This window comes from Odocoileus virginianus, chromosome 8 (genome assembly GCF_023699985.2).
Source record: "Odocoileus virginianus isolate 20LAN1187 ecotype Illinois chromosome 8, Ovbor_1.2, whole genome shotgun sequence".
Classification (NCBI taxonomy): domain Eukaryota; kingdom Metazoa; phylum Chordata; class Mammalia; order Artiodactyla; family Cervidae; genus Odocoileus; species Odocoileus virginianus.
Genome location: NC_069681.1, coordinates 57,348,123 through 57,373,219, shown reverse-complemented (window position 1 = coordinate 57,373,219; position 25,097 = coordinate 57,348,123).

Here is a 25,097-nt window from a genome sequence, read left to right as displayed (position 1 = left end):
CCAAAAGGGCTAGAGCTTCCATTGTTACATCCTCTTCCCCACCATCAGATCATACGGCAGAAGTTCCATGCCAACTAGGTTAATGGGACTACATTCCCCAAGCTCTTTGTTGGGACAAAGGAGTCACTTCAGGAGAAGTAGACCCTATCTTTCCCCCCTTTAAGCTCCATCATAGCTACCAGAACTTCTGCTTAGTGCGGAGAAAAGATGAGGACTGTCAGCTTCATAGCATGCCTGCAGGGGGCAATACAATTTGGAACAATTGTATTTGGAACAATCCTGCCTAAAGACATCCTCCTTTCAATAAAGATTACAGTAGTATACAATTAGAGAGGTAATTGGATCAGTTGGATGCAAGAAGCAGCAAACAAAACAGTACAGTCACCAGAAATTTAATAAGGAATCACAGGAGGAAAAAAGACAGAAAAAAAACCCAAAACCTGATAACATTATACTCAGCCCTAGTGGAAGGTCATGCACATATACTAGGGTCAATCCACTCTGGAGCAATTGGAGTGCTATTAACCCCTGGCTAAAACCAGTGAAGATTTGAAATCTTCCTGAAATGAACAGAAGTCTGAGTGACTCAGGAGATTTAATCATAATTCCTAATCAGTCACTGGCTGAAGACTAAGCCACGCTGACCCAGGAGCAACTACTAAGAGTCCAAGCTTAAAATTTCAAAAGAAGAGAAAAAATTCTAAGCACTGACATCAGAAATCACACATCTAAGAGAAAGAGACTTTGCAGAATTAATCCAAGCCATCCACAGTATAAACACAAATAGGCAACAACAAGTCACAGGGTAAAAATTAGAAACAGGCACTACAATATAAAATATAATAATATAAAATAGCCTATTTTTAAGAAAAAGTGAGACGTGAAAGAAACATGAAATGTGGCCCATAAACAAAAAGAAAATCCTATCTATTGAATTTAGCAGATAAAGATTGCAAAGGAGCTATTAGAAATATTAGCAAAGAACTAAAGGAAACCATCCCTTAAAATGAAAGAAAAGCAGAATTCATCAAATATAGAATAGTAATAAGTATACAGAAATTACCCCCCCCAAAAAAAGGAACCTAATGGACATTCTAAAGATAAATTACAAGATGGAATCAAGATTGCAGGGAGAAATATCAAAAACCTCAAATATACAGATTACACCACCCTTATGGCAGAAAGCAAAGAGGAATTAAAGAGCCTCTTGATGAAGGTGAAAGAGGAGAGTGAAAAAGCTGACTTAAAACTCAACATTCAAAAAACTAATGCCATGGCATTTGGTTCCATCACTTCATGGCAAATAGATGGGGAAAAAATGGAATCAGTGACAGACTATTTTCTTGAGCTCCAAAATCACCGCAGACAGTGATTGCAGCCACAAAATTAAGACACTTACTCCTTGGAAGAAAAGCTATGACATAGACAGCATATTTAAAATTAGAGACATCACTTTGCCAACAAAGGTCTGTACAGTCAAATCCATGGTTTTTCCAGTAGTTGTGTACAGATGTGAGAGTTGGACCATGAAGAAGGCTGAGCACCAAAGAACTGACGCTTACAAGCTATGGTGCTGGAGAAGACTTGAGAGATCTTTGGACTGCAAGATCAAACCACGCAATCCTAAAGGAAATCAACCCTAAATATCCATTGGAAGGACTGATGCTGAAGTTGAAGCTCCAAAACTTTGACCACCTGATGCAAAGAGCCAAGTCATTGGTAAAGACCCTGATGCTGGGAAATATTGAAGGTAGGAGGAGAAGGAGGTGACAGAGGATGAGATGGTTGGCTGTCATCATCGACTCAATGGACATGAGTTTGAGCAATCTCGAGGAGATAGTTAAGGACAAGGAAGCCTGGCATGTTGCGTCCATGGGGTTGCCAAGAGTCATACACGATTGAGCATGCACACACTTGGCATCCAGCTTGACATACAGGGGGTTCTCGGTAAGCAATGGGTTAAACTGCTAATGTGGCATTTATAACTGGGTAACTAGTCTACCCTAATCAATAGTGAGATATCTTATACCTACAGATTCATACAACTAAAGAGAGCTCAGGTGTTTCTCTAGTATTTCATACTAAATTTAAATGACATAAAATAACTGCCTTTGCACATTTACATATATATATACATATATATATATTTTAAATGACTTTGCTTTGTTAATAAGAATTTGCTTTATAGACCAAAAACACTTTAAGAATTATAACTGAAGATTTTTACCAGTCCTATACAATGTAAAAGCATTTACAACATTTGCTTTCCTTGCATCATTTGTACTGAGAAAAGATTCTGGAAAGGATCTGAAGTACTGTAAAGCTGTCTTCAAGGCTATTTTTAACCTAAAAACTAATTGCTTATAATTGCCAAAATGCACTATAAATATATCCTTAAAACCTAAAACATTTTAAAATGAATGTCTTTGGTTATCTACTGACCAAATGATACTCAAATTAAATGTTTTCCAAAGAGTGATTTGGTCACCCTGATACTATTTCAAGTTCTCTTTGAAGCCATTGATTCTTTGGGCATTTGAAAATCCTTCATTCTCTTCTTCTATGCTACCCACTCTAAAAACTTGTGATCACCTAGAGTTGAAACATTTAGGTCTTCTTCATTATAGAAGGGACTCTAGTGACCAAAGGGAATTTACTCACAATCTTCAGAGTAATCCTAGAGTCTGGAATCTTAGTCATTTTTGTTGTGATGGCAGAATGAACTTCTAGAAGTTCATGGGCCCAGAGTGTCTTCTTCAGATTTCTTGTTTGGACAACTACCTTGCTTAAAAAACAAATAGAATGACTGCGTGTGTGTGTGTTAGTTGCTCAGTAGTGTCTGTCTCTTTGCGACCCATGGACGGTAGGCTGTCAGACTCTTCCGTCTGGGGGCTCTCCAGACAAGTACACTGGGATGGGTAGCCATTCCCTTCTCCAGAGGATCTTCCTGACCCAAGGATAGATCCCCAGTCTCCAGCATTGGTCCAGATTCTTTACTGACTGAACCACCAGGAAATACCAAATTTTTAATTCTATCAGTAACTAAATTGAAAGAATCATACACCATTTTGTGAGTACTTAATTTGCAAATATTTTAAATGAGAGCAATACTGGTAAGAAAGTAGAATAATGTAAAAGTTAGAGTAGAATCTTTGTAGCCTCACTGCTCTGTGAATTTTCAACCCATCGTGTGTCAGCTGTTACTTAAAATCTTGGTTTTAAGTCTTTAAATCTTGTGATTTGGTTTCCTCCTCCAAGGGCCTAATAGTGGCTACCTCACTATTGTGAGTATGGAACAAATAAGTATCTGTGAACATTCTTATAATATTGCCTAAGCTATGACAAACCTAGATGGCATATTAAAAAGCAGAGACATTACTTTACTGACAAAGGTCCGTCTAGTCAAAGCTATGATTTTCTCCAGTAGTCATGTATGGATGTGAGAGTTGGACCATAAAAAAAGCTAAGTGTTGAAGAATTGATGCTCTTGAACTGTGGTGCTGGCAAAGACTCTTCAGAGTCCCTTGAACTGCAAGGAGATCCAACCAGTCCATCCTAAAGGAAATCAGTCCTGAATATTCATTGGAAAGACTGATGCTGAAGCTGAAACGCCAATAGTTTGGCCACCTGATACGAAGAACTGACTCATTGGAAAAGACCCTGATGCTGGGAAAGATTGAAGGCAGGAGGAGAAGGGGATGACAGAGGATGAGATGGTTGGATGGCATCACCAACTCAATGGACATGAGTTTGAGCAGGCTCCAGGAGTTGATGATGGACAGGGAAGCCTGGCATGCTGCAGTCCATGGGGTCACAAAGAGTCAGACATGACTAAGCGACTGAACTGAACTGAACTGAGGACATATTAATAGATCCACAAATGTTAGCTATCGGTATAAATAGGAATTCCTATAAATTGGTACATGCTTTCTAAGAAGCCATTTGTTCCATATGTATCAAGAGCATAAAAAGTGCTTAAATTCTTCATGTAGTAATTTTCCATCTAGGGAAGCTATTCCCATAAAGCAGTCACTAATCACTAATTCAAACAGTTATGTACAATAATTTTTATTAAAGCAAGAGTTTTGTTGAATTGAATAAAACCTAAACCTCTAACATTTGGAACAAAATCAATAAAATTAAGACATTCATTATGAACTTTATAAACACAACTGAAATAATTGGGATGGTGCATTTACAATAGGTCAAGATAGAAAACTTAACACCTAATTTACTTTCCTGCTTTAAATTACTAGAAAGCTAGGTAAAATTATATGAAAAAAAATACTTTCAGATTTCAGACAATTGGCAGATCAGGACGGTGCTTCCTGGGAAAATGGAAACAAATGAATTTAAATATATGAGTAGTCCTAGTTTACTTAGAAGCAATTTCCATGCCATACCATAGTGAGGAATAATCCAAAAGAACTTCACTGTTTCGCTGAGAAAAGATAAGTATCAGGAAAGAAGCTGCAAGTAAGAAGCACAGTAGAGATCTGTAGTATGCCTGCTTAATCGTTCAGTTGAGTCTGACTCTTTGGGATCCCCATGGAGAAGCCCGCCATGCTCCTCTGACTATGGGGATTCTCCAGGCAAGAATACTGGAGTGGGTTGCCATTCTTTCCTCCAGGGGATCTTCGAACCGAGAGATCGAACCCACATCACCCACATTGCAGGCAGAGTCTTTATCCTCTGAGCCACCAGTGAAGCCCAAGAATACTGGAGTGAGTAGGCTATCCCTTCTCCAGGGGATCTTACTGACACAGGAATCGACCCAGGATCTCCTGCATTGCAGGCAGATTCTTTACCATATGAGCCACCGGAGAAGGATCTAGTATCTAACAAATGCTTACTAAGCACTCAAAGAAGCAGGAAAATATGGTCTCTATGTGGGATATATACCAATCATTAGAAACATAAGAGAAATGAAAGAGGCAAATGGACAAAGATTACAACATCTATTTGTAAATATGCTTCATATGTTTAAGTTAGGGTATAAGTCATGAACATAACAAAAAACATAAGATGTCAAAAAGACCCAAATAACTTCTAGAGATGATAAATACACTATCTGAAATTTAAAAAAGAAAAATACACAAAGAAGGATTAAGAGCAGATGAGATCATGCAGAAGAGATAATTAGAGACTTGAAGATGTGGTAGTGGAAACTATTCAAGATATTTAGAATACAGAAGAGAAAAATGAATGGAGTATCAGTGACTTCGTGGGACATTAAGTGTCCACCATACATGAGACTGGAGTCCCAGAAATCAAGAAGAGAAAAGGGCAGGATAGGGATAAGTATCAGAAAAAGGGTTTAAAGAAATAATGGCTAAAATATGTTCAAATATGATAAAGATATATATCCACAAATGCAAAAAATTCAACATCATAAAGAATAATCTTAAAGAAAATCATACCAAATTATAATCAAATTGCTAAAAGCCAGTGATTAAAAGGAAAATTCCAAAAGAAGCCAAAGGAACAAAGGTAAATCAGCAATTGTGTCAGAAACTATGCAAGCTAGAAAAGAGCAGAGACAGAAACACAATACTGTATGATTCCACTTATGATAAACACTATCTAAAGTAGTCAGATTCATAGAACCAAAGAGTGGAATAGCTATTACCAGGGTTTAGATTGAGAGAGAACTGGAGAGTTACTAATCAACAGGAATAAATTTTCGGTTACACAAGAAGAATGAATTCTAAATGTCTGCTGTACCACATAATACATCTAGGGAGTGATAATAGGATTGTACATTTCTAAGATGTGCCAAGAAGGTAGATCTCATGTCAAGTGTTCTTTCTATAATAGAAAAAATGAAAAAGTATCATCTAGAATTCTTTATCCAGAAAAAAAAAAAGCAAAACTTCAAGTTGAAAGTGAAATAAAGACTTCTAGAGAAAAAAGATGAGAAAGTGCATGACTGAGAGTCCCAAACTACATGAAATATTTAAGGAAGTTCTTTCAGCAAAAGACAAGTGATATAGATGAAAGTTCCATGGGTAGAAAGACATTAACAGTGCCAGAAATGGATCTTGGTTGCAGCACACAGGATCTTTGATCTTAATTACAGCATTAGTTTACATACTGCAACTAAGATCCGGTGCAGTCAAATAAATAAATAAATATTGTTTTAAAAGACCATTTCAAAGGTCCCATTAGACCAAATCTGTTTTCACAATACTATGTTATTGCTTGTCTTTTCCATCCTCATTTATCTCATGAATATACAGTGAAGTTTTTCTGAGGTTAATTCATGTGTACAATGATTGTACAATGAAACGTATCAACTTTTGAATGATCTGCATAACTCAGGAAACTAATGAATTTGAACAAAAACTAAGGAGTATTCTTTTAAATCACGTGTAGGTAAAACATCTATTTTAATTGCAATATATATATCAGTGTGTTTAGCAAACAGTAGCTTGATATGTGTTTGGATTTCACTAAATTATTCAAACACTGCCAGTTCCTAACCCTGCATGTAAGGAGCTTAGAGGTCACCATTCCATCCTAGTAAGTAAAAATCTGAACAGACTGGAAAAAAAATCAACAACTCTTCCTGGATCTACAGGAGAGAGGAGGATAAAGAGCAGATCGCTGCCTCCAAGATTAAAAAGACCAACAGCCAAATAGCAACTTACTGGAGCAGAAAGACTCATCAGCAGAAACTACTGCAGGAACCAGGGCCAGGGTAGGAACACCTTAACTGCAATTGACAAAGTGCTGAAAGATCGTGACAGTTTTTTTTTTTACATGACAGTTAAAAAAAACTTCAGAGAGACCTGTCATGGCACAAGGGAAGGGCACAATATTGTGAGCTCCTTTAGGAGCCTGATCAGATTCTTAGGGAAGTTTTAGAAAAAAATATTCTTGAGCTTCCATAGGAAGGAGCAGAAGAGAACCCTTCTTCTGTATTTTGAAATACATCAGAGTACTCTTTCTCCTAACATTGCCTGCCGTTAAGGGAGACTAGTTAACCAAAGCCTAACATGGTGTATCATCAGAGCCTATTTGACCTGGGGAAAAGATCCACCCAAATCCCACTCACTCAAGCCATCCTGTCTTATCTAAGAAATGAAAGGAAAACTGGGAAACACTTGTGAAGTTCACAACCCAAAGGCAGAGCCTCACTTAAAGGCTGAGACCTAATCACAGGACTCTAGAACACTTCTCCATCCCACACATGAAACCCACGGGCATGTTACTAAAGGTCCATTTGCACCAGTTCCTTTTACCCAGTATTCATATCTGACTATCAAGAAGAAATTACAAGCATATCACATTAAACCCTAATGTAATAATACATGCATCCTTTCTAGCTACATTTGGGATATTCACCAAGACAATAATTATGGGTCATGATACAGTTCTTAATAAATCTGAGGATTTAAATTCATTTTTTAAAAATTGGAAGTGGTTTCTGACCAGTGTATTTAAGTAGAAAGCAATAACGAATGACAGAAAAATCTCCAAGAGTTTAAATTAAATGATACAATTTTTAATAATATGAGATAAAGAAAAAAACATAAAAATTAGAAAATACTTTTAATGGAAAAATAATGAAGGCACAACATACAAAATTTATGAAATGAAGCTAAAGTAGTAAGAGGAAGGAAATCTTTAGCACTATATGCTTATATTAGAAATAAAGAATGACCTCAATATGATGATCTAAGCTTCAACTATGAGAAACTCATAAAAAGCAAACCAGAGTAAACAGATTGAGGGAAGAAATACAAATAAGAAATGAAATTTAAAAAAAAAAAAAAACAGAAGAACAATTGAGAAACCTCAATACAACCAAAAGCTGATTCCAGATTAATACAATTAGCAAACCTCTACCCTCACTGATAAGGAAAAATATCAGCATGAAAGAGGGGACCTCACTACTGATAACACAGACATGAAAAGAATAATAGGAAGTATTTTGAATGCTCTTATGAGAATAAATTGATTATTATATAATAAATTTATTATTACAGAGATGAAATGGAGAAATTCCTTAAAAGACAACCACCAAAGTTTACTCCAGAAGAAATAAATTAACATAAATAGTTTTATATGTATTTTAAAAATTAAATTAGGAACTAAACACTTTCCCACCAAAAAAAACCCCAAAACAAAAGACACACCCATCAAGCCCAAATTACATCAATGGTTAATTTTTCCAAACATTTAAGGAAAGGAATAAAGGAAACCAATTCAACGCAAAGAAAGTACATAAGGAAGTCCTTTAACTTATTTTACAATGAGAGTTACTCTGCAATCAAACCACACAAAGATTTTAGGTTATAATTTTCTTGTCATATCACTTAAGGACTAAGTATAAAAATTCCTTAAGAAAAATATATAAGCAGGATTGTGCATCATAATAAGTGGGGCTTATCCAAAAGAATAAAAGTTAATTTAAGAATCCAACAACAGAAACTCATAAACAAATTAAAAGATAAAAACAATATGGCCATATCAGTAAATGCAGAAATAACATTTGACAATATTCAAGATCCATTCAAGACAAACTCCCAACATCCTAGGAATAAAAGGGAACTTCTCCACTCAGATAAAGGGCAACTACAAAAATCTATAGCATACACAAAGGTATAACAATTACTCCTTCTAAAATCAGGGACGAGGCATGTATATTCAAATGCATCACTTATATTCAGTATTAAACTGAGATCTTCTAAGAGCAAGAAGAAAAAATAAAAGGCAGAAGAAAGGAAGAAGTAAAATTGGTTCTATTCAAGGACACAGTTTTTCACATAGAAATCCCAAAGGTATCTAAGAAAAGATATTGGCTCTAATAACTAAATTTATCAAGTTTGCAAGATTCAAGATTAATATACAAGTCAATTGTATTTCTTATAACAACAAATAACTGGAAATTTAAAATGTTAAATTATCATTTATAATAATATCAATACTAGAGCATTTAGGGTTAAAAATAAAATATTTAGAAAATCTGTAGACAGAATATGATAAATATTGCTAAAACAATTAAAGAAGACCTAAATAAAATTAGAGATATACCATGATTATGGATGGGAATGCTCTGTAGTGTTATGTTAAATCTTTCCAAATTGATACAGAGCTTTAACAAAGTCCCACCTAAAATCTCAGCAAGATTTTTTGTTGAAATTGTTGGGCTGATTCTAAAAGGTATTTGGAATGTAAGAACTCAGAATAGCCAAACAATTTTTTAAAGAGAAGAATAAAGTTGGAGGATTCAGACCATCTAATTTCAACACAAAGTTATAGTAATCACTGCAATGTCATACTGAAACCCACACATACATTGTCAACTGATTTTCAACAAAATTCATGATGTAACTGAGCGAAGTATAGAGTTTTCAACAAGTGATCCTAGAAAATATATGTATAAAACACACCACAGTAGTCACCTTACATTATAATCAAAATAGATCTTGTGCCACGTGCTCTCATGTCCAACTCTTTGTGACCCCATGGGCTGTAGTCTTCCAGGCTCCTCTGTCTATGCGATTTTCCAGGCAAGAATATTGGAAAGGATTGCCACTTCATCCTCAAGGTGATCTTCCTGACTCAGGGGTTGAGCCTGCACCTCCTGTGTCTGCTGCATTGTATGCAGATTCTTTACCTTCTGACTCATTGGGGAAGTCCCAATTGGATCTTAGTCGTGAAGGTAAGAACTAAAAGTATAAAACTTCCAGGAGAAAATGGAGTTGCAAACTTGGATAGGAAAAGATTTCTTAGAAAGGACACAAAGAACAAAACACAATAGACCCCCCCCAAAAAAAAACCGTCAAATGAGATATCATCAAAATTGAAAACTTTTGTTCTTCAAAAGGCATGATTATGAAAATGAGGAATGGAACCACAGACATGGACAAAACACTCACAGACTTTATATATTATAAAGGATTTGTATCTAGAATATGAGAGGAAACTCTTACAATTCAGTTTTTGAAGGTCCAATAAAAAAAATTTTGAATAGACATTTCAAATAAAGTATATTAATGGCAAGTAAGCACCTAGTTATGAGTTGAATTTTGTTTCTATGTTGATGACTTAACTTCTAGTACCTCAGAATGTGATTGCATTTAGAGATAGGATCTGTAAAGAGATGGTTAAGTTGAGGTCATTAGGGTCGGTCTTAATTAGATTTGATCAGTATGTTTGTAAAGAGAGGCAGTTAAGGCATAGCACACACAGGAGGAAGGCCATGTGAAGACACAAGAAAGAGAAGGTGGCCGACTACAAGCCAAGGACAGAGGTCTCAGAAGAAGCTAGCCCTGCAGACATTTTGGTCTTGGGCTTCTACTCGCCAAGATATGTGAGAAAATACATTTAAATAAATTTATGCTGTTTAAGCCACCCAGTTTGTGTATATGATATCAATGGCTCAGTAGGTAAAGAATCCACCTGCAATGCAGGAGACACAGCAAAGTGGGTTTCATCCCTGGGCTGGGAAGATCCCCTGGATCTTTGAGTGGCAACCCACTCCAGCATTCTCGCCTGGGAAATCCCATGAACAGAGGAGCCTGGTAGGCTACAGTCCTTGGGGTCACAAAGAGTTGGACATGACTGAATGACTAAGCATAAGCAACCAAGTTTGTGTTATTGTGCTATGACAGCCCTAGTAAGTTAAATACATACATGAATATGTTTAATATAACTGGTTATAAGAAAAACACAAATTAAAACATACTCATGTGGCCAAAGTTAAAATAGGTTCCCAGCATCAAATGATGGCCTGAATGGGGCAAATGGAATTTTCATCCAGGGATGATGGGAATGGAAAAGGTACAGCCCCTTTGGTAAACAGTTCAGCAATTTGTTTAAAAGTCACATCTACTCTCTTCAGGAAACCCAGCAATCTACTCTCAGATATTTACATAAGAGAAATGAAACATATGTTCACTGAGTCAGATTCAAGTATTCATAGTTGATTAATTGATAATAACCCCCAAATGAAAACAACCAAAATGTTCAACTGGTGAACAGATAAATTTAGTTTATCCATATAATAGTTATTAATCAGCAATTAAGAAGGAAAATATTATTGATACATGTAACATTATGGATGAATCCCAAACCATTATGCTAAGTGAGAGAAGCCAGACCCAAGACTAAACACTGTATGTTTCTATTTATGTGAAATTCTAGAAAAAGCAAAACTGTAGTGATGAAAAGCAGATCAGTGGTTGCCAGCCCACCACCTCACCATCTGTGCTATATATTTTCTGTTTCTCAGGATTTTTGCTAACTCTTGGCTTCTAAATCTTCTTGGTATCTTCTGCTGCCATGTCTGTGTGTTCCTTGTATCTCAGGATCAATTTCTCTCTTTTTTTAATAATCCTTCCTTCTGTCCTCCCTTCCGTTCTTCCTTTCTTTCTTTCTGGCTGTTTCTGGTCTTTGCTGCTGTGTGGGGTTTTCTCTAGTTGTGGTGAGTGGGGACTGCTGTCTAGTTGCCGAGCACAGGTTCTAGGGTGTGCAGCTCCCAGGATCTAGAGCCCAGGCTCAGCACTTGTGGCGCATGAGCTTAGTTGCTCCAAGGCATGTGAGATCCTCCAAGACCAGGGATAGAACCCGTCTCCTGCAGTTGAAGGCGGATTCTTCACCTCTGATCCACCAGGGAAGCCCATCAAAATCAATTTCTTGAGAGAAAGGATCAGATAGTTCCAAACTTTCTGACTTTAAATTACAACCTAAAAGTGAGTGATACTTCTTTGAGAGGTGAGGACTAATTCCTTCCTCTCCCCTTGAAATTGGGCTATAATTAGCAACTTGCTTCTAACAACAAACAGATATGATGATGTGTGCTTCTGAGACTCAGTCTTAAAAGGTATGAGTTCTTCCTCTGGTCTTTCTCTTGGATCACTTGAGGGAAGGAAGCCAGTCACCATGTCATGATAATACTCAAGCATCCCTGAGGTGGGGCCCACGTGGAGAGGAACTAAAGCTTCCTGCCAATAGCCAGCAAGGAGCACAGTATGCTTGTCATCAGCCAAGTAAGTAACAGTCTCTGAAATGGATGCTCCAGGCCCAGTCAGGGCTTCCTGGTGGCTCAGACAGTAAAGAATCTACCTGCAATGTGGGAAACCCAGGTTCTATCCCTGCACTGGGAAGATATCCTGGAGGAGGGAATGGCTACCCACTCCAGTATTCTTGCCTGGAGAATCCCATGGACAGAGGAGCCTGGCAGGCTATAGTCCGTGGGGTTGCAGAGAGTTGGACACAACTAAGCAACTAACACACACAGCTCCAGCCACCGTCTTGACTACAATCCTAAACCAGTTTAGTTACCCCTGAATTCCCAACCTCCAAAAAGGATGAGGGAGTGAATATGTATTGCTTTCAGAAAGTAAGTTTGGGGTACTTTGTTATACAGTAATACTGCCACCTAGAAGGGGAGTTGTTTTTATTTTTTTCCTAAACTTCCTAGGACTATCTTAGGGCCCCCAGCATAAAAATAACCCCAATGTGTTCTCTTAGCAAGCACTCGTGGCTTGGAAATTTACCTTTAAGTGGAGATATAGACAAAGAAGATGCTTTCATTGGGCAATTCAGTCCAAAAAAAAAAAAAATCTGAAAAAAAGGCTTGTCTGCATTAATAATATTAATAATCTGCCTAGTATTACCTTTAAAAATTCAGAAACCATTTTCTTCCATATAAACATGATTCCAAGAGAAGACAAATTATTTTAATGAAGAGTTTCAGAGAAGAGTAGAGCTCCTGACAGTTGGTTTAGAAGATATTTTGCTTTGGGCTTCTAGGATTGCCACTGATAGCAGGGTAAGAGTTAAAAGGCTAAGTCAGTTATCCTTCTTGGTCTTTAATGTACAGTAATATTTAATCTAACTTTGGTCAAAGACACCTTTGTGAATCTAGAGTCTATCCTGATAGACTGCCACAATGAGTTTGCAAATTCTCAGCTTCTTGGAAAATATTTCCAGTCTGGCAATTGTGCCTGGTTAAACTTGCATAATTCTAGTAGTCAGGATCCAAGTAACTCATGGTTTTCCAGTGGTTTATAAATCTGATGACTTTGAATTACATGGTTTACTACATATTTACTACTTCACTACATATATTAACTACTGCTTTATAAATGAAGTTCTTTTTTCACAAGTGGTTCTGTTCCCAAGGAAGCTGAGACTCCAAATTCTAGTATGTGTGTGGAGAGTTATCCAGCTTCTCTTACAATTGATTTATATAGCTTGTCCCAACACACCCACTTACTTGATATAATTTATAAATTCTTGATATCAATAAAAATTGATATCAGTACCCACCTAGGAAGACTAAATTTAAAGGAAATCCTCAGCATCAGTTTATTATCTTTTTCTGTACATTCAGCTTTCCCTTTAATGAACTTCTTTTTATTGGAATATCAGCAGAGTAACTCAGAATGAAAGCACACAATTGATCATGGATCAGCCACATCATTGGACTGTATTGTGACATTATTCTTCCCAATACCCTTAGCTGAGTATAACTACAATAGCCACAAAGACACTTTCCTATGGGTTAACCTCTTTTCAGCTTAAAAATTCCTCAGGATAGAGTGAATATGAAATGAATCTAGCAGATGCTTATGTTGGATCAATATCTCTTTTATGAAGGTACTAAAGCATCTCATTTGATTACTATTTGGAACAACAAGGCAGCAGGAATCATCTCAGTGGGCTCCCTCCTCCATTATGGACCCAGGACAGAATATTCCTAAGAATCCATACTTGCTTTGGGGAAAAACAAAAATAATGCTTCCATTTCTACTAGTTGAAGAAATGGATGCCAATGGAGCTAGTCTGGTTGTGGCCCCTCTTATTATTTGGTTGCCATATATACTTCATAATTGGGAAGATCCCCTGGAGTAGGAAATGGCAAACCATTCCATTATTCTTGCCTGGAAAATTCCATGGACAGAGATACCTGTTGGGCTACAGTTCATGGGGCTGAAGAGTCTGGTAGGCTACAGTCCTTGGGACCACCAAGTGTTGGCCATGACCAAGCAACTGAACACACACACACACACACAAATATGCTTCATAATAATTTCACCTTCTAAATCCACAATGATAAAGAGAATGTTATGATCGTAAATAGTTGCTGACTACAGCAAATAGGTAAAAATAAACCTTTTCATAGAATTCTTACTGTTTAAAGATACAAACATATTTTTAAAGTTTCTGTTCCAAAGAATGATGCCTTATTTCTTTTTAATTAGAACTGAAAACAAGAAACTGCTACACAGACTACTGACCCAGGCTACTGAAGTAGCAGACATTAAAAGACTGAATACCACCTCCAAACCTCACAGCCACAATTCCATGTCCAGGTGGGAAAAAAAGAAAAAAGGCAAGATGAATCTATAATAGCGGCTATAATTCTGATTAAAAATAAGCCTAAAATACTTTAGAAGATTCTTTAGCAATTTATGATAATGTATAACCAGATTCTTTTCTCCTAAAAGACTTTTGCCTACAATTGTATTTACTCCTTGTTAAGGTGAAATATCACTCGACTTGAAACAAATATCACTCGACTTGAAACAGATGTGAAATTATCTTTATTAGATACTTTTCTTTGACACTGGTATTTTAACACTGTGATTAAACCAGATGGAAGACAACTTATTTTTTTCCCTCTCTTTAAAGATAGAGAGGAAGAAAATAAAACACACAGGCACAGCCAGGTACTTTCAGGTTCTAGTTGCCATAACAACTTGTCGGCTTCCATCACTAATTTATGTTTTGATCACCTTTATGGATTGTGTGTGTGTGTGTGTGTGTGTGTGTGTGTGTGTGTGTGTGTAACAAGTAAGGGATTTATTTATTTCACTTAATTATTTTCCACTGAGGAAATTATTTTCCTTTTGGAAAATGGCTCATTGTCTATTTTATTAAACAAAAGCAGAAGAGTACTAGAGACTCCCCCTCAAAACTATAAAGCACAAAAGCTCCCCAAAGAAAGCTTGGAAGTAAGATATTGCGCTTTCACAGACTTCTAATGATATTTTTAAAGGGTATTTTGTTTCCATGAAAATTAAATACTTTGGGTAGTTTTACAATGTGAGAAATAACCACATTTTTTTTCTGCTTCAGTAGACCAATTCAAAAATTGTTTATGATGACACCATCAAAACATACTGCAGTAAAATGCCTTCCTTCTGGCCTCTTTCATCTATTGTTTAATCGCTGGGTCTGAACACATCTGGAAAACAGTGAAATCAGTGGGAAGTGTGAGGAGCTGGTAACGAAGCAAGCTGCTCCCTAGCAACAGCGCTCAGGAAAAATAGGCTCGTTTGTCAACTGGCCCCAAAGCAGGAAGTCAGGGGGCCCTGGGGGATGATAATGGCTTACACAAGGTGTGAAAGAGAAGTTAACATTTACCTTCCCAAAGTGGCATATTCAATGTCCTCAGTAAACAGGACACCCAAACTGAAAAGAATGGAAAGAACCATGATGGCTAAGTGCACACTGATTCTCACACTTCTGTGACACAGAGGGCCAATTTGTGTGTATCCAGTCCATCATAGACTGTGACTTTTGTAAAAATGTCATTAAAAATGTATTCAGGGCAGTGAAATTACAAAGACATCAAAAAATGCAAAACTAGAGTCTCCCAATATAAGGTCTTCTGATTAGTGGCTTTGCTGTTATTGCTCAGTTACTAAGTCAGGTCTGACTTTTTGCAACCCCATGGACTGCAGCATGCCAGGCTCCTCTGTCCATCACTATTTTGCTCACATTCATGTCCATTGAGTCAGTGATACTATTTAAGCATTTGATTCTCTGCTGCACTCTTCTCCTTTGTCTTCAGTCTTCCCAGTATCAGAGTCTTTTCCAATAGGTCAGCTCTTTGCATCAGGTGGCCAAACTATTGAAGCCTCAGTATTAGTTCTTCCAATGAGCATTTAGGGTTGATTTCCTTTAGGACTGGCTGGTTTGATCTCCTTGCTGGACAAGGGACTCTCAAGAGTCTTCTCCAGCACCACAATTTGAAAGCATCAGTTCTTCAGTGGTCAGCTTTTTTTTATTATTAGTTGCTTAACAGTTTCATTGGAAGGACTGATGCTGAAGCTGAAACTCCAATACTTTGGTCACCTGATAGGAAGAAGTGACTCATTGGAAAGACCCTGATGCTGGGAAGGATTAATGCAGGAGAAGAAGGGAACAACAGAGGATGAGATGGTTGGATGGCATTACCGACTCGATGGACATGAGTTTGAGCAAGCTCCGGGAGTTGGTGATGGACAGGGAAGCCTGGAGTGCTGCAGTTCACGGGGTTGCAAAGAGTCAGGCACATGACTGAGCAACTGAACTGAACTGAACAGTTTCTAAACACTTATTCTCAGTTTCTATCTAGACCTCCTTAGGAGTCAGAAAGAGGTCAGAAGCAGCACTTGTGAGTACAGACTATGGCACTTTAAATAGCTATGGTTTAGAGCTGATCTTCTCAAGCATGTTGAGCATCAGGATCATCTAAAGAGCTTGTTAAGTGCAAATCCTTGAACCCTTCCCTGGGAGAGTCAGATTCAGTACATGTGAACTAGGGGTGGATAATTAGCATTTCTAACAAGCTCATAGGTATTACCCCTGAAGAAGTTACAGCACTACCGAAGACTTATATGACACCAGTGTATCATGTTCTCACTGTGGACATGCCATTATACTAAAGCATAAAAATCCTGAGAGCTGAGTGAGGGTAAGATTACCCAGGACGCAGACAAGAAGCTAGAGCTTTAATCCCTTTAGAGGCTCATCATCGTGCATCAGTGTAGAGGGATGGGATGGGGAGGCAGATGGGAGGGAGGTTCAAAAGGGAGGGAATATATGTATACCTATAGCTGATTCATGTTGAGGTTTGAAAGAAAACAACAAAATTCTGTTAAGCAATTATACTTCAGTTAAAAAATAAATAAAATTTTAAAAAGGTAAATATGATGTCTTAGAACTCAAAGTTCTTCAAGATCTGCCTCATTTGCCATTTTTTTCTTATTCTGCACTCCTTATAAGTATGGAGTTTATGCTTGAGATACAGGGAACGATGGGTAGACCAAGTTGACGGTGACTCGGACAGAATCTGATGGTTCTCCTGTTCTCCTGCCTTCTCATTTTATTCCCTCTGCCTAGAAAGGTTCATGCTCCCCCCACTCCAATTCCTCCTCCTCTTATTCTTTTGTTTGACAAATATTTTGAGCTACCTGTTAGAATTCTTACAAGAAGTTTAAATGAGTTCATGCATTTAGAAGGCTTAGTCATGAACTAGCTCATGACAAGGACCTCATAAGGATGCTGATGCTGGCAATGAAGATGGCAAGCAGAACAAGCTTATATAATGATTATTTAGTTATTTGTTTTGTAACTACTGACGTCACTTCAATTAGACTGTGAAGTTCATTGGAGGAATTATATTTTTTACATCAACAGTTCCATTTCCTAGTGAGGTCTCTAAGATACAGGAAGATCATCCAAAACATTTCCTGAAAAAAAAAAATGGTAAAAATCTGAAGAGGTCATGACACACATCTATATTTAATCCTATTCTTTTTCCACAATGCTATGTTGCATCTTTAAAATGTTTTCTTTATCCAGCCTCCCTCTCACAGTTTAAAAACACACTAAAAAATCAGTCATTTAAAAGAATCCTTGGGCAAAACAATTAAGTTATTCATTAATTTACTTGAATTATTTAAGATTTTTTAGAAATGGCTAAACACCCTTCATTCCTGTAAATGGTAGCTATGCAGGTATATAATTCGGCTCCCTCCTTAAGAAAGAACTTGCCCTTCAGTGTCAAGTAGTGTCGTTTCAGGATCTGTCTCAGCTTTCATCTGAAAGCTATGATCCTCTAAAACAGGCCCTTTGTGATGACTGAGTATAACAGGGAGCTAGGTTTGGCTAGGTCTGCATAGTTCTGGATTCCTTTAATGTGTGTGTGCTTAGTCACTCAGTGTCCGACTCTTTGTGACCATGGACTGCAGCCCTCCAGGTTCCTCTGTCCATGGGGATTCTCCAGGCAAGAACACTGGAGTAGGTAACCATGCCCTCCTCCAGGGGGTCATCCCAACCCAGGGATCAAACCCAGGTATCCCGCATTGCAGGCAGTTTCTTTAGTGACTGAACTACCAGGGAATGACTCTTTTAATGAGATGGCTTTAAACCTTCCTTTGAACTGTCGAAACTCTAATTTGCATCATAGTAGAGGCTCTACCTGCCAAGTCTGCTGCCTTCCAACTTTCCTCTCACAGGTATCTGATCAGCAATGCTGTCTGAAGGTTTTCCGGCCCAATTCTGCATCACTAACAGCTCATCTTTCACAGGTGTTGCTTACTCCCTGTGTACATCCACCTTCATCTCAGAGTTTCCCTCCTAAGGGCACAGAGGCATAAAAATGCAAAATTATGCTTTTGGCTTTCTCAGAGGGATAGTAAGCATGGAATCAGACTGGGGTCTAGCTAGGGAAAAAACAATATATAAGTGAGACCTGATGAGCACAGCCCCCACTGATCTGAGATGGAGCATAAAAATGCTTTATTGTGTCTTCTACTTGCTGAGACACTTCATTCTTTCCCCTTTAATGGGGTTCTAGCACTACTGTTAGTTGAACCCCACTGTTTTCATCTTCATTTCTCTCCATTGTGCATCTCTCTGATGCTTCAGACTCCAGGACCAATATCCACAAGTTGTTTGTATTCAGAGAGGCATCTGTGGGTGAGTAAAGGCAATTTTAGGTGTTTTTTCAACTGTTTAACAATGAGAGCAGCAAGATATAGCCAAACTTTCTTTTTTAAATATAGACAAAAGCTGCAGCTATGTCAACATTGGAAAAGGTAAATTTATTCAAATACCGAATAGTAAACAATGAGGAGCATTTTGTACTAAATCAGTGATTTTTAGTTTTTTGGAGCCTCAAATAACTTCAAATATGACACAAAATCTATAGACTCAATCCCTAGATAAAAGCATGACTATTAGAATGAAGAGCTTAAGGTATTGGTTCTACTATCATCCTTTCATTTTGATCAGTGTTTTACTGATACTTACGAGTACATACTAGGATAATATTTTGCTGTATAAATGCATGTTTTTACTCCCAATCATTAATTTTACCTGTTATTCTACAAACAAAATGATTTTGAAATTATGACTTGGGGAAAGAAATTTCAACAAAATAAATAAGCACATTAATACATATATATATATATGTATATGTGTATGTGTGGGGTGGGGGGGAGGTGATAATTTAGTTGCGAAGTCATGTCTGACTCCTGTGACCCTATGGAACGCTGCCCTCCAGCCTCCTCTGGCTGTGGGATTCTCCAGGCAAGAATACTGGAGTGGTTGCCATTTCCTTCTCCCGGGAATCTCTCCAACTCAGGGATCGAACTTGGGTCTCCTGCATTTCAGGCAGATTCTTTACTGACTAAGCCACCAGGGAAGCCTTGTGTGTGTGTTATATAAATGTATATATATTTAGTATATATATATATATTTAGTATATATATATATATATATACACACACACACATATATTTTTTTAGTATTTAGTTTTTCAAAGCTGGTTTCTTGGTTTGAGCAATGTGTTTGAAAGAATACCTGCCTACCCAATTTTTTTTCATCTTATAGCAGATGAAAATTCCTAGTGCACAGATGGAAGAAAACAAAATTAGAGAAGTCAGTGTATGTGACTAACAGTGAAACTCCCCATTCAAAGGGAAGAGAAGGGGAGAACAACAAACAGTTTCTGAAAACAACTCAAGCACTTGAATACACGGTAAAGAAGTAAATACAAGTATATGTAAAAATGTCAAACATGCCAAGGCACTGAAATCTCTTTCAAATCTAAGAATGTGATTCTATTTTGAATAGAAGTGATTCCTGGTAATTGACTTAACTAATGGTGTATAACAGGTACCCCTCCCTCAGGTGAGATAGCTTAAACAAAAACCTTTGATGTAACTCATGGTTCTGAGGGTGAGAAACTTAGTCTGGGATCAACGGGATGGTTCTTCAGGTTTCAGCTGAGCTCTCATGCATCTTTAATCAGCAGCAATGGGAACAGTCAGGTTCAGAGGCTTTGCTGATGTAGTCTGGGCTCATTCTCATATATGGGACATCAGCGAGGACAAGAGAGTTGACGCATCTCTGAAACATAGTTGGCCACCTTCCAGCCAGCTAGCATTGTAAATAGAGGTGGGGGCTCCGGAGAGAACAAAGGAATCATATGAAAGGCCTGTTGGGGACTCAAGTTGGAACTGAAAACCCGTTATTTCCACTACATTTATTTGCCAGAGGAAGTCACAAAGCCAGTGATGAAGATTCAAGGAGACGGTGAAAAAAAAAAAATCTACCTTGTGATGGTAGAGGCCACAAAGTCACAATGCAAAGATAGATTATGGACCAGAGAACAGCGAAGGATTGTGGCCATTTTCACAATCTATATCATTTAACAAATGATTTGGATGAAAATCATCTTGGTCTCAGAATAAAAACTCAACACTATGTGCCTCTATTTTACAATGACTTGTACCATCATATCTACTTCTTACAGATAAATAGAAAAGTTTGCCATTAGAGGCACAATGAGCACTGTGGTCTTTTGAAGTATAATGTTAACTAGCTCACCATAGCATTCAAGTGCCCTATTAGAGTCTGTGTCCTACAGGTTAAATGTCCACATGGAAGTTTAAGTTTCTCAACAATTTCTGGCTGCAATTCTTTCCCTTGCTGTTATCTACGAGGACATCAAAGTGGAAACCTAAATCTTATCCCTTGTCTAACTTTTGCACGATCTTGGCTTCATGTTCCTCTGGTTGGACAATACCCACATTTGTGAACCTACTCTCTGCGATCTGCTGCAATAACTGATGTGTCTCTCTGTGCACAGGTTCAAAGATTAGTGCCACAATTTTAATATTCTGGAGGATTCTTAGGCCCCTTTGAGAAGCTGATGGAGGCTAGAGACCCGATAAAAATGTATCCATCACACATTGACACAAAATTTTGTACATAATTTTGGGAGGACCACAGACCTCCTAAAACCTATCCATGGACCTTCTAAGAGTCTAGGGACCCCATTTAGAGAAACATCCTCTAGATTATGGCAATATGTGCTCTTGTACTATGGCATTCAGCTTAGAATCAGAGGCAGCATAAGAGCATACGGGAGCAGTCAAAGGTAACCTGCAGGCACAGTCAGCAAGTTCTGCCCTCCTGAATGATGAATGTTCAGACATTATTTATTCCAGGAGAGAGAAATCCCTGGTTTTTCTCCTCAAATGTGAAAAAAAAAAAAAAAAACAGAGGAAAGCTGGCTAAGTGTGGGTCACAAGATCAGTAGCAGAATCACCACTTGTGATCATGGCAGCAAAACAGTCTCTTAGGCCATATAGTTAAGTTCCCTACATATAAACGAGTTCTTTTCTGAGAGAATGTTCGTTAAGTCCAATTTGCTTGTAAGTGAAACAAAGTTAGGCTAGGTACCCAACTAACATAAGCTACCCAGTACTGTGCTGAAATAGGTTTATGATACTTTTCACACAAATAATACATAAAAAGCAAACAAAAACTAAAATATTTTTAATCTTACAGTACAGTACTTTGGAAAGTAGAATAGCACAGTACAACAACTGGCATACAAGGGCTGGCATCAAGCAAACAGGCAAGGAGAGTTACTGACGGGAAGAGGGAGAGGAGGTGGGAAATGATAGAGCTGAAGGATCGTCAGCAGTGGGAGACGGAGGGCAAGCTGCAATTTCACTCACTCCTGAAGTTGATGGCACAGGTTCTGGTTCCTTGCTGGACTCAATTCTATCTGCTGTCTTAGAAAAACAATCCAGTGAGATATGGTCTCATCTTTGAAAGCTCATAACTTGAAGGTTCGTATGTGGGGGACTTACTGTACTCTTCCGTCCATTGAGAGGTAGAACTTGGAGCATTTTGAGTGATGAGAACTTTGAACCGTGACACCTCCTCTGTTAAGAGGCTTCCGTGTTACATTGACAGATAAAATAAAATCATGTCAAAGATTTGCTTCAAAAGAATCCAGGGTGAAGGAACATACAGATGCAAGAAAATGTTTCCTGAAGGACGAAAGGGTTACCTACTCCAGTGTTCCTGCCTGGTGAGCCCATGGACAGAGGAGCCTGGTGGGCTATGGTCCATGGGGTCACAAAGAGTCAGACACAACAGCATCATGGATGCAAAGCAGTTGGAATGAAGAGATTTTTTATAACCTATTTTAGTCTTTTCTACATGACCACCATATCTCTTCAGCTTCTCTATCTCATTTTAAAAGAACCTTCCCTAATTTTTTTATCCATTCAAGGAGGTTATGAAAAATTTTTTCAGAAGGATGAAACAAATGTTAATGTTGGTTAAAACACAGCTTGTATCACCATCAGTCTGTGAGCTCTCCCAGAGCTCTCTCTGCTGTAGGGCTACTGACAAGTGGGACGGGACTCCCCAGATTGGCAGCTACGCGGCAACTCGCTCTTTGCTCTCAGCCTCTCACACTGCCTGCTGCCCTCCCTGTCTCCTAGGCCCTGTCAATCAGGCAATAAATGCAGACACCAGTTGATGACCAGTGATAACACATTCTTGGCTTTCCAAGTGGTGCAGTGGTAAAGAATCCACCTGCAATGCGGGAGACCTGGGTTTGATCCCTGGGTTGGGAAGATCCCCTGGAGAAGGGAATGGCTACCCACTCCAGTATTCTCGCATGGAGAATTCCATTGACTTTATAGTCCATGGGGTTGCAAAGATTCAAACACAACTGAGTGACTTTCACTTTCACACACACACATATATATTTGTTAGACCGATTTCACAAAGAAATTTCAGGACTACATTTATAACATAAAGTAGGATAACATGGATACATAAAGTATATATATATATATATATAAAAATATATATAAATGTGTGATATATACATAGGAATGATATAAACATATATATTTATGTTTATGTATCACCTCTATAGATATTCTTTCACAAAGAATTTTCAAGAATGTGTCTCTAATATAAAGTAGGAAGGGCTAGAATTTTCCAGAGGAAGGGAAAGCTATGAAAACAGCAGTAATATTCTAGAACCAGAATCAAATGACCTAGGTTTGAATCCCGACACCAATGTTTATCACCATTACAACTTTAAACAGTTTTATGTTTGTGCCCAATTTTCTTAACTTGAAAGTCATTTAAAATAATACCTAACTTCTTGTGAAGAATAAATGAAAACTTTAAATGCCTAGTATTCCCATAAGACTTAAAACATCATAGGATGGGGTGATTTGACTTTTCCTGAAAAACTGCTCTAACTTCCTTTGCTTTAATAATCAGAATTAAGCAGCCATTCGTGTCTTCCTTTTTACTTCACTTTCCAGAAAATTCAGACCCCACTTAAGGCTCAGTTGTAACAACTAGGCTGAAACTTTGTCATCTTGGAACATGTCATTTTCATTTCCCTGGTATTAAATTTTACTGTTATTTACATTTTCCCTTTGTTTCATTTCCTTTTTTAACATGAGCATTTTTATCTCACCTGTTTCCAGTCCTTTGTGGAGCAAAGTCATAGAGGCAGAAAGGAGGGAGCAGAGGAAGGAGGGAGGGGAAGGAGGAGTCTGGGGAAAAGCTAACATGTTTGTTTCACAAATGCTCACTAAGCATTTTTAAAAATAAGAATATTGTTAATCTGGTTGTCCATAGCTTCTGAAACTGCTGCACTGAGGTGTTCAATTAATAGACTCTCTATCTGTAGAGCACCTTTACTTCCCCAAAATGCTGTGCCCATGATATGAGAGTCTCTCTGGTAACACAGTCCCCTTATAGAGTCTTTTCTGGCACTTTCCAGAAAGTACCAGAGATGGCTAAGAAAAACAGTCTTCCTCCATCTCTTTCTCTCCTTTTATCACACTTAGGATTATTGAATGTAATACACTGGAGCCTTGTTATAACAACCAATCTTTGCTACCAGCCACATAATTTATTTCCATACCTAGAACTATTCCTGTAAAACATCTATATACTATAGATGGATAGATAAATGGTAAGTGATAGCTGAAAGAAAAATAGTCCAGACCTCAGAGGAATCTAATAATTCAAACTTACTACAGACAGCCTGAAGATAGTTAACATCTATAGTATTGATTATATAAAGATTTAGTACTCTGGAAAAAACCTCATAAAAAACATAACATTTTGCCATCACAGGGGTTTGAGAGAGAGGCAATTAAAATGCAAGAAATGTCAGTCTTGTTCATATGAAATTTTACAAATATTTCCAGGATTAAGACTATTGTCTCCTAAGAATGTATGTTTGGTTACAAATCTAGCTTCTGAAAAACCAAGAGAATACTTTTTTTCATTAAAAAGAAGAAAAGGCTATATACCGCCTGACAGCAATATGATCCAGGCTTATCCACTTAGTTTTTATGTTATAGCCCCGTAAGTGTTCCCACTGAAGGAGGTGTCAAGCCATGCGACAACCCTGACCAAAAGAGGGCTTCGGCATTTCTGAGGACAGACTCTTCCTGCACAGAAAGTCTGGATGTGACTTTGGAGCACAGTGATTATAAATACACACCACACATTCTGTCCCCTCCACTCCGCATATTTCTCCCCTCTTCTTTTTTTTTTTTTTTTTGCATAGGCAATCTCACTTTTCCCCAGAGTTTCAAATATTGCTTTCATGCTATAGCTTCCAAATTTACAGCTTTATTCCTGATTGATTTTTCTCTTGAACCCTAAATTCAGGATTTCACTCTATCCAGAAAATACTCCACTTGGGTGTCCTATGTGTGTGTGTGTGCTAAGTGGCTTTAGTCGTGTCCAACTCTTTGTGACCCTATGGACTGTAGCCCACTAGACTCCCCATCCATGGGATTCTCCAGGCAAGAATACTGCGGTGGGTTGCTGTGCCTTTCTCCAGGGGATCTTCCTGACCCAGGGATAGAAACCACATCTCTTATGTCTTCTGCATTGGCAGGCAAGTTCTTTATGTGCCAAATTAATTTATTAAAAGACAAACTCCTCTTTTTCCTTGTCCCCCTTCCCTAGCTGTCTCATGAGGAATTCCATCCCCTGCCTGTTTGCTATCAGAG